Source organism: Babylonia areolata, chromosome 13, assembly GCF_041734735.1.
Source record: "Babylonia areolata isolate BAREFJ2019XMU chromosome 13, ASM4173473v1, whole genome shotgun sequence".
NCBI classification, from domain to species: domain Eukaryota; kingdom Metazoa; phylum Mollusca; class Gastropoda; order Neogastropoda; family Buccinidae; genus Babylonia; species Babylonia areolata.
This window is the reverse complement of record NC_134888.1, coordinates 16,521,849-16,533,668: the sequence shown is the minus strand read 5'-3', so window position 1 is coordinate 16,533,668 and position 11,820 is coordinate 16,521,849. Positions and strand designations below refer to the sequence as shown.

Here is an 11,820-nt window from a genome sequence, read left to right as displayed (position 1 = left end):
ACCCAACCTTTAGCTTCCGTTGTCAGAATTGTGGTATTCTTTGTCAACACTCACCTCTTCAGTATAAGAGCCTTCCGCTTGCAATATTTTGATGATGGTAATTGGGGTGAAACGCTGTTAACGTCCACTCTTTCGCCGTTCGTATGGAGAGAGTTAAAAGAGCGGAAGGAAAGGATTGGGTCCCGCCTTCCTATGCCGAGCTCTACACACAGTGGGCATGAATTCACTGCCATGCTGAGGAAGGTGGCAGAGTGGTTAAGATGCTCATCTGCCGATACACAGCCCGTGAGGGTCTGGGTTCGAATTCTGCTCCCGACCTTTCTCCCAAGTTTGACTTGAAAAAACAAACCGAGCGTCCAGTCATTCGGATGAGACGATAAATCGAGGTCTGGTGTGCAGCACGCACCTAGCACACTGGAAAAAGAACCCATGGCAACGAGAGTGTTGTTGTGCTCTAGCAAAATTTATTTAGAAGAAATCCACTATGATAGGTAAACAAATATATATATATATATGCTGCGCTGAAGGCCTGACTAAGTGCTTTAGGTTATGCTGCTGGTCAGGCATCTGCTTAGCAGTTGTGCCGTGTGGCGTATATGGAATTGTCCGAACACAGTGACTCTTTGGGAAACTGAAACTGTCCTGATGGCCCGTATAAAGCTATGGAACCTTTGCACTTCAACCTTTTTTACCACCTCCCCCCCTCCCGCCCCCCTCACTTTGACTGGCACTTGCAGAATACATTGGTCTCATTAGTTTATTCTATGTTTTTACGTTTGAACGCAGTATAAGCTGTTGTGGCAGCGGGTGTACGTGTGTGTGTGTGTGTGTGTGTGTGTGTGTGTGTGTGTGTGTGTGTGTGCATTGCAAGGAAAAGCATTTACTTGGTAAAAGGTAAACCGAGAAGGCACACTGAGACACAGACCAGACCAGATGATTCATTCAGATAGGCCATAGCTCCTACTGAATGGGTGTGAACAAAGTACAGTAATCAATCAACCCTTTTGTCTGTAGAAAAGCAAATACTACATACTTAAAGGTATGAATACATTAATAACGCTGAGTTTAGGTAACATTTCTAATCCGTTTGAGAGATTTATAAAGGAATAACTGTTGCTAAATGTTTACCAGTTTGATTATTAGCACATTTCGTTCGTTTATTTATTTATTTATAGTCTGTTCATCTAAGATGATGATATTAGACTGAAAATAAATGGTATTAGTATTATTATTATTATTATTTGGATTATTATCATTTCTATCATAATGATGATTGTTAGTTTCAGTTTCAGTTTCAGTAGCTCAAGGAGGCGTCACTGCGTTCGGACAAATCCATACACGCTACACCACATCTGCCAAGCAGATGCCTGACCAGCAGCGTAACCCAACCCGCTTAGTCAGGCCTTGAGGGAAAAAAAAAAGTATTAATTAGAAATCGACATTTCTGTATATTCGACTGAAAAGGTGGCGGTTGAGGTGGATGGAGGGGAGAGGGGGCAAGGGTGAGGGGACTAAGAAAGGAAGAGAGAGAGAGAGAGAGAGAGAGAGAGAGAGAGAGAGAGAGAGAGAATGTGGAAAAGATAGAGCTCAAAATGTAAAATGGAGAGGGTGGCAGACGAGAGGAGGGGTGTTGGTAACCTGGCTCTTCTGGTGGCATGCTCTATAACGTTAGCCACTGAGACAGACAGACAGACAGACAGACAGGGAGAAAGACAGACAGACAGAGACGGGCACTAACAAGAGCTGAATGGTGAGGTCACCAGTCCATTCACGACTGGGAGTGGAAATGGGAGTGGGAGAAGGAGTGAGAGGAGGAGGGGGAGGGGCAGCGGAGAGGGTAATATAGATGATCTGCATGCACCTCTCTCTCTGTGTCTCTCTGTCTCTCTGTCTCTGTCTCTGTCTCTGTCTCTCTCTCTCTCTCTCTCTCTCTCTCTCTCTCTCTCTCTCTCATGTGACAGTGAACACTGCAGGAAATAGAAAATAATAAGCATGATTTCCAATCAATACAACAACGAATAAAAACTAAAATACTACACACTACAACACACTTCGACACAACACACAGACACAGAGACACAGACAGACAGACACACACACACACACACACACACACACACACACACACACACACACACACAACCAAGAGTTGTTCATGACACGGACTTCTTTTTATATATATATTTTTTTTTAATTTTACAAAAGATAGTAAATAAGCTTCAGTTTCAAGGAGACGTCTAAGCGTGAGGACTGGTCCATATGTGCTACACCAACCTCCTTTTAAAGATAATTAATTTGATAAATCTAATAAAAAATACATAAATAGCATCAATTTAGTTCATTCTCTAGTTTCACGTCTATTCCCTGGAAGTGGTGCCAGACAAGGAAATGTGTGCGCGTGTTTGCGTGGATGTGTGCATGCACGTGTGCGTATGTATGTATATGAGTGTGATCACGTTCGCGCGCGAGCGCATGTATGAGTACGTGTGTGTTTGTGTGCAGTATGCATTTGGAGGTTCACTTTATTTGAACTCATTATCACACGGAATACTAGAGGTTATCAAAAGTGCGAAAAAATAATAATAAAAGAAACAACGTACATTAAACGTAGCTTTTAACGACAGCCTGAAACTATGAACAGCATATGGGCGAATATAAGCCCTACTGTTCCTCACGCGCATGCACACACACACACACACACACACACACACACACACACACACACACACACATGTCAACCTACTTTCACTCTCTCAAGCGCGCGCGCACACACACACACACACACACACACACACACACACACACACACACACACACCTATTTCCACTCTCTACTCAAACTCTAACATGTCACCCTATCCCCATACCCCAGACCCCCAAACCCCATTTCTTCCTCTATTCTCTCCCCCCCCCCCCCACAGCCCCTCCCCCCCCCCCCCCACCCCCAGCTCCCTCGCTTTAGTCCTTCGCAGTATGTGTGTAGCACACCAAGAGCTGTGTCTGCTAGGTTTTATCATTGGTACGTACGGCCAAGCTGATAAGTTTAGGGCTTTGGAACGTGACACTTGAGATACGTGAGCACTGCTTCTCAGTTCAGTGTTTCCACAACGCTGACAAAGAGCGCGTGTTTCAGCTTCGACAAGGAGAACTTGGAGTTGTGGTTTCCTTCAAAAACTGAGGTATCGGTTGTGTTCATGTTGTTCAGTTCTGTTTTTGTTGTTGTAGTTGTTGTTGTTGTAGTTGTTGTTGTTGTTGTGATAGTGGTGGTAGTACTGGAGGTAGCTGTGGTGACAAAGGTAGTATAGTGGTTTTGTTGTCGCTGTTGTTGTTGACGTAGTTGTTGTTGTCGGTGTTGTGGCAGTGGTGATGATTGTGATTGTGGAGTAGAGATGGCTTTGTTCTTGTGTTGTAGTTGACGTGGTTGTTGTTGTTGTTGTTGTTGTTGGTGTTGGTGGTGGTGGTGGTGGTGGTGGCTGTGATGATGGAGATGGTATAGTGGCTTTGTCATCGCTGTTGTTGATGATGTGGTTGTCAAGTTGTTGTTGTTGGTGGTGGTGGTGGTGATGGTTATGATTGTGATGATTGAGTTGGAGATGCTTTGTTGTTGTTGTTTTGTTGTAGTTGACGTGGTTGTTGTTGTTGTGGTGGTGGTGGTGGTGGAGGTAGTGGTGGTGGTGGTGACTGAAGCGAAAGAGTTGATTGTGGCTGTGGTTTTTGTTACTGTTATTGAGGCCGTGGTAGTTGTGGTGATTTTGTTGTTGCTGTATTCTTGTTTTAGTTGTTGTTGTTGTTTTTGTTGTTGTGGAAATTGTGGTGGCTTTAGGAGTACTTGCTGTGTTGTTGTTGTTCTTGTTGTTGTTGTTGTTGTAGACGTGGTTATTGTTGTTGTCGTTTCTCGTTATTTGCATCTGCTGTTCTTGTTTGTGTTTTTTTTTTTATCGAAATCGAGTCTTCACTTATACAACAAACAAACAATTTTGGACAGGGTGATAAACGTGTTGTTTCAACGGTGTGTCGTGACACAGTGATAGGTAAATAGATAATTTGTGAGCACTGGGGAAGCATGCATAGCCGGCGGTGTTGGCGATCATATTGCTTCAAGTAGTAGTGATACCGCCCGGCCTGGTCTCCGGCCTAGATTTGTCGTAGCCTGGGATAAAAATACATAGAGGCACAGACACACCGCACACACACGCAGCCACATACACCGTTACACACACACGCAGTTTCAGCAGAGCTATAAACACACACACACACACACACACACACACACACACACACACACACATAAAACAAAAACAAAAAAAAAACAAAAAAAACCGATGTTTTATCGGGTAAACGAAGACATCAGCTGATTGTGGCTTCTTGGCCTGGATCTGAATCATTAAAGAGAGAGAGAGAGAGAGAGAGAGAGAGAGAGAGAGAATAATGACAATTAAAAAAAATAATAATAAAGATTTCTTTCTATGTCACAGTCTGACCGGCGCCTTGAGTTTTAATGCAGAGTCAGGCATCTGCACTTTTTAATTTCTTTTTTTTTCTTTTCTTTTTTTAATAAATGCAGCAGATGCGGCGAAGTCCTGACTCTTTGACGACAGCCTGAAATCTATAAACTGATATGATACTGGAAATTTCCATCTCATCTTCTGCCTCGTGTTGCTACTTTCATTTTTATCACTTTGTTGAAAACTCTGTTTTGTTTTGGAGAGGGGTGGGTGGGGTGTTGTTGTTGTTGTTTGTGTTGTTGTTGTTTTTTTTTTGTTGTTTTTGTTTTAATTGTCTGTGAAGCTTGATAATGAATGGGGTACTATTTTTGGGGTGGGTGTGGGGTAGGTTGGGCGGGGAGGGGGGGTGGGGGGATTGGAACGGGGAGGGGGTAGAGGTTTGTGGACGGAGCCGGGGCGTCCTGTGTGTGTGTTGTTGTCTTCAGTTTAACGTCTTTCCACTTGAAGTGATTGTAGACGGGGGGGGGGGGGAACCCGTGGGGGTAGGGGTTGTGGGAGGGAGAGGGGTCAAAAGTGTGCGTATGTGCGGAGGGGGGCGGGATTGGGACGGGGAGGGGATAGGGGTGTGTGTGTGTGTGTGTGTGTGTGTGTGTGTGGTTTACTGCCCTCCGGACAGCATTTAACTAATTGCTTGTTCTTAGTTTGGTGTTGCTGTTGTTGTTGCTGTTGTTGTTGTTGTTGCTCTTGTTGTTGTTTTTGTTTTGTTTTGAATCATAGGGCTATTGTATGTTTTCATAATCATAACTGTATGATTCTTTGCTTTTTCTATTGCCGTTCAGTTCAGTCGTCTCGTTAAATGTCGACAGAACGGCCGTTAACAACAGACGAGAGATATTACTGTAGTTTATCTAGAGAGAGACAGAGAGTGTGTGTGAGGTGTGTGTGTGTGTGTGTGTGTGTGTGTGTGTGTGTGTGAGTGTGTGTGTGTGTGTGTGTGTGTGTGGAGACACAGAGAGAGAGAGAGAGAGAGAGAGAGAGAATTTGAAAACCTAGAACGGTTGTTTGGAAAACTTACGAAGGCGCTCAGTGTAAACACCCAAACCCCCGTAAAAAATGAAAAAAATGAATACATAGATAAACAAATAAATAAATAGATAAATACAGACATAAATAAATAAATACATAGATAAATAAAACAAAAAAGCAAGGAAGAAAGAGAAGAGAAAAGGTACTCTTATGCAACAAACCGATTTAGTTGCTTTTTTTTTTTTTTTTTGAAGCACCTTCCCACGTGAGAGACATGACGGCGAGACACACACACACACACACACACACACACACACACACACACACAAACACGCCCACACACACACACACACACACACACACACACAAACACGCCCACACACACACACACACACACACACACACAAACACGCCCACACACTCACACACACACACACACACACACACACACACAATCTCACACGGCGAATTGTGCTGGCGTGACCTGATTAAAACATAGGCACATGACATTTGAGCTTCAGTTGTTGTCTGAGTACAGTACGTGGATACCGCCTGGCATGGACACGATTGTCAAGGACATACATACGTTCAAAAAAAAAAAAAAGAAAAGAAAAGATTTTTCGAGCAGAAAACGAACAAACAAACAAGCAAAACAATAGAGAAAGATAAAGGGGCGTGGTAGGAGTTGGGTGAAGGCAATCATAAAATGATTTTATGCACACATGCATACATGTACATACATATAGGCTGCACACTTGCACGTGTCCGCTGCGCACGCGCGCGCATTTACACTCACACACACACACACACACACACACACACACACACACACACACAGAGAGAGAGAGAGAGAGAGAGAGGGAGAGAAATTCACAATCATATCTCCTGGTATGAACAAATTGCAAAAATTGAATACTGATTTCATATTCGATTATTTCTTTGGAATGAAATCATTTCGAAGAACTGTAAATTACTGGAATTCCCTTATGAAAAAAAAAAACCCAGTCTGCTTACACCTATACCACAGTTATGACAAATACATGTTTCACGTACAATATTAGGAATTTATCATTCCAATAATGGGTCGGTTCTCATTGCTACACCTGAAGTGAATTTTTATTAAGGATGAAATGCAGCTATCAGCTAGGGAGATTTTCTTATCCAAAAACTACTTTTAAATTTTTTTTATAAACTAAACAATTATATCACAATTTTGATAAGCATTACGTTACACCCGAATATAATCACTTAGTAATTCCCGTCTTACATTTCGACATACATTATTTAAGTTTCAAAACGAGCGTGAATCCCAGCAACAAACAAGTCCTGTTTCTATTAACCTTTTTTTTTTTTTTAGCCACGACTGGCAGTGATTCGTAGTGAAACGTCATTTTCAACAGGGCCCGTGTTAGACAGGCCGTACACCCGTTTGAGCTGCTTACGTCACCCATGTTGTAGCCTGACGGAACTTCATCATCGGTGGAAATGAAGAGAAAATTGTGGTGGGGAAAGATTGGATCCGGCAACGTCTTCAAGGACGTATGCACGCGAGCGCGCGCACACACACAAACACACACATAATATTACTTGAAATGGAAAGACGTTAAATTGAAGACTACTACTACTACTACTACTACTACTACTATACACGCGTACACACACACGCATTTACACAGACACGCACATAAACACATACATGTAGAACTTTCTTTTTTTCATTGCTCATACAGAACACCGTTCAGTGTAATTTAGAATAATATTGCGGTGTGGTATATGTCACAACATCAGTCCAAAACCTGACCATTCTTGTTTCCGTCAGTACAGAGACTGGATAAATGCCCTGTGGTTCTGGAATTGACTATCACCATTATGTCGATGTACTCTCTTTCTTGTTTTGTTTAACTCCCTATCAGAACTGACAAAGGCCTTCTGATTAAAACATCCTACTTCACAGGAGAGAGAGGGGTGGGGAGAGATGGAGACGGAGACGGAGACAGAGAAACAGAGAAATGTAGGGAGACAGGGAGACAGAGAGATGGAAACAGAGAGACAGAGCGAAATCAGAAGAAGAAGAAGAAGGAGAAGGAGGAGGAGGAGAATCACAAATTCAGACAAAGAAAGGACATCCCAATCTGTCAAACTCACAGAAAGAACAATTCTACAACCAGTCTGACTGTAGATGTTGTTTCACGAAAGTGTTTTCAGCTGCTCAGAATTCAGAACACAAAACGTTGTTTATTCAAGGATTAAGACTGTAGGCATGGCCTGTTGTTCGAATCAGAGACAGAGACAGAGACTGAGAGACAGGCAGACAGAGAGAGAGAAAAAACCCAACAACCAACAAACAACCTCAAGCGCCTGTTGCAGCTGTTTTTGTCAAACAAGTACAGAGGTTGTTGCAACCTTGACCTTTATTGGACAGGACCTGCAAGCTGACCCTGACGTCATGCAGCCAATCATGTGTATGGTTACATATACATGTACCCTTGCATAAAATGCAACGTCTTCTCAAGTCCACACATGGTAAGATGTCAACCTTACACTAAAAGGGGGCAGCCACTCAGATGGTTGTAGATCAGGGGCCGTAATCAAGAGAACATCGTGCCTGAGGGTAAATGTGTACCTGCGGGTAATCTGCCTGAGGCAAGGCAAACTGCCCGAGGGTAAGCAATATCCAGTATTCATGAACACAAGCGTCTACCTTCGTGTCTACAAACCCAAAGGCAATTTACCCTTACTGCCTGCCAAGGGTGACTGCCCACGAAACAGAGGTAAATATGGCGGATCCGTTTGCAGCATTTTTTTTTTTTTTTAAGGGAAAACAGGCATGCTTTACGGACAGCACGTGTTTTGCGAACTCTCTCGACAATGTTCCAAGCTGTGGTGCATGAGAAGTGAAACTGAGAGCATGTGCAAACGGAATCATTGGGATTTTTTTTAAACAGACAATGGGTTAGCTGTCTGAGCAAACCGCGTGTGAAGATAACTTATCCTTCAAGGTACCCGTGGGTCCCAACCATGTCAAAGATAACTTGCCTGAAGGCAAAATGAATTTTGTCTTGAATACGGCCCCAGATGTGCCAGGTTCAAAGGCCTTTTGAAGCAAATGATCTCCAGGTCAAGGTCTTGGGAAAGGGGATTTTTAAAAAAAGAAAAGAAAAAAATTACTCACTTTGATAAGCCTGACGTCATGCAGATTATGGACACAGAAAAACAAAATCACTTCGGGAGGACAAAGCATTTTAAATAAGGGGTGACAACTGTAGTGGCTGGTGCTATGGTGGCAGGGCATTACACCCTTCATGATACTTATTTATCTTATTTTTATTTCATTTCGTTTTACTTTTATCTTGTTTATCCCCAGATAAGAATATTTTCCCCAGCTTCCTGGATACTGTCAAGTAAAACCGGATCAAATACAGCCAGCAAACGCCAGTACCAAAACATCACTGGTGGTATGAAAGCACATCGGGTGGTACATCACCCGGTGCAGAGGTGGGCTGCATACGCAGCACTAAGATTGCTCATTGTTAAGAATGTTCCTAACGCCACGGTTAACTCCATATACTTAGAAACTTAACTCTAAGCAAGCATAGCGCTGCAATAATCGTCTCATGCGATTCTTTCAGAATTCAATACAAGATTGCCACAATTTGTTGTAATGTTATCTCTGGCTCTGCTCCTCCTTATCTCCAGGAACTCCTCCAGGTCTAGTTTCCGTCTCGGTCTCTGCGTTCCTTCTGTGACGCTCGCATTTTTCGCTTACCAAACAGGCGAAAGAAACTCCATGGGGAACGTGCTTTCTCTTTCATTGGACCAGTCATCTGGAACAAACTCCCCTATTCTGTCCGACATGCTCAGTCTTTGTCCTCGTTCAAATCAGCTCTCAAAACTCACCTTTTCCACAGTTGTTTTGATTAGTTTTTGTTTCCCGCCCTGTGTATCTGTCTGCGATTGTTGGTGGTGGGTGATGAGAGGAAAGGGGCTGTATCGGTATGAATGTCTGGTGTGTGTGTGTTTTGACTCACTTGTGTAAACAAAGTGAGTCTATGTTTTAACCCGGTGTTTGGTTGTCTGTGTGTGGTGTGTGTGTGTGTGTGTGTCCGTGGTAAACTTTAACATTGACATTTTCTCTGCAAATACTTTGTCAGTTGACACCAAATTAGGCATAAAAATAGGAAAAATTCAGTTCTTTCCAGTCATCTTGTTTAAAACAATATTGCACCTCTGGGATGGGCACACAAAAAAATGAAGCCTAATTATATGCAAACTGCATTTACTGTTTTATTTATATTTTTTGTATTCTCTAAACTTGGCACTTTGATCTGATATTCTGACCCAACAACAAGAGCAGTCATTATTATCATTTTTTGTTCAAACAGGAACTTCTTTTGCTAAGCATGGAAGTTTTATTTATTTTGCAAACGTTTTGGTGCAGATAGTAAAAAAAGGGAAATTACTCTGTAATTAATGCTAGGGGAGTTAATTTGCTTTAAACTGGTCTTTCTCATCTTAAACATTACATTTTGAAATTATACTCAATGCATAAAAAGCTTGGATTTTTTTAAAAGTGTATCACAAGTGAGTCTTGAAGGCCTTGCCTCTCTTGTCTTTCTTTAGTTTAACGCCTTTTCACTGTTTAGTTATATTTAGTGTGTGTGTGTGTGTGTGTGTGTGTGTGTGTGTGTGTGTGTGTGTGACCTGTTCATTTTGCGATGCGTATAGGCAAATGAATGTTATGAAGTGTATCTGCATCAATGTATGTATGTGTAATTGTATTTGTAAACGCTCTGGGCTCTCCGGAGATAGGGTTTCCAAATATTCATTATCATTATTATTATCATCATCATTATTATTATTATTATTACTATTATCATCATCATCATCATTATTATTATTATTATTATAATCATCATCATAATCATCATCATCATCACCATCATCATCATCATTATTATTATTATTATTACTATTATCATCATCATCATCATCATATCATCATCATCGTTAATGCAACCCGGCTCAGAGGCTTGGCCTTTCTTCATATTCTTTACAGATTGACAGGTTTCATCTTCAGTACAGTGACATTTATCACAGTGATCAGGAATGTGAAGTTTTAACTTAACTCTCTCCATACGAACGGCGAAAGAGACGACGTTAACAGCGTTTCACCCCAATTACCATCATCAAAATATTGCAAGCGGAACGCTCTTATACTGAAGAGGTGAATGTTGACAAAGAATACCACAGTTCTGACGACGGAAGCTAAAGGTTGGGTCATTCAGACACCCACTGGACATCCGAGGGGTCTGTGTAGAGGAGAGGAGAGGACTGGCCGTACTGAGTGAGTTAACTCTTCTTCTTCTTCATTCGTGGGCTGCAACTCCCACGTTCACTGGTATGTACACGAGTGGGGCTTTTACGTATATGACCGTTTTTACCCCCACCATGTAGTCAGCCATACTCCGTTTTCGGGGGGTAAGCTTTAACTCATTCGTGCCAGCCAGTCTTCTACCCTTCTTCCCACTACAATGATCCCCGCCTGAGAGCCTAGGCAATACGACAGGTGTTTATTATGTCAGAAAGTCAGAGAAAAAAAATTACAGGAACAACATGTTCCAATTCCCGATGAAAGCCGATTCAGAATCAACAACGGCGGCTTTGTCGGGATTTCGAGAACAGCGATACCACGAACGTGCATAGAACAGGTTAATTTGGTTGGATGCGACACCCGTTAGAGAGTTTTGGTTGGTTTGTGTTGTTTCGTTTGGTTTGGTTTTGCTGAATCGGTTTCGAGTTTTCGTCATTACAGACATTGTTGAGGTCCTATATAATTTCTTTGTTCGATCATTACTGTTTCTGATTGCACAGCTCTTTGATATCTGTTTTCAAATGAATGTGTTGGTTCTTGTCTTGACGTGTATTCTGTATTTCTTTAAAAATGAAATAAAAGAAATAAATTAGAAAACCCTCACTATTTCATATGCCTGTACGTAACACTTTTTGCACACTCGAAATATTTGTCTCATAAGACACGTGTGTGTACACGTGTTTCCCGCTTTGTGTCAACGGTCCTCAGCTGCTGGCTTCAATTTGACAGGTCAACGAGATAAAACGATCTGACCCTGTATCAAAACCTCTTTCGACTGTGGAAGAGAACTGAAGAACTGTAACTGCTACCAGTACTGGTCTTCTTTTTTTCTTTTTTTGTTCGTTTGCTTTTTTGGGGTGTTTTTTTTCTGTTGATTTTGTGTCTTGTTTTTGTCTTTTTTTGTGGTCTTGTTTTTGTCTTTTTTTGTGGTCTTTTTTTGTCTTTTTTTGTGGTCTTTTTTTGTCTGTTTTTGTGTCTA

The 11,820-nt window shown here is 41.9% G+C and overlaps 1 protein-coding gene across 1 annotated transcript in view; it reads left to right on the top strand.

The window, feature by feature from the left end:
- The first annotated feature begins 3,132 nt into the window (after positions 1-3,132).
- The window catches only part of LOC143288700 (monocarboxylate transporter 5-like), a 25,323-nt gene continuing 16,635 nt past the window's right edge, over positions 3,133-11,820 (top strand). The window contains exon 1 of the mRNA XM_076597326.1: positions 3,133-3,178. The gene's annotated coding sequence lies outside the window, so the exon portion shown is untranslated. The remainder of the gene's footprint in view (positions 3,179-11,820) is intronic.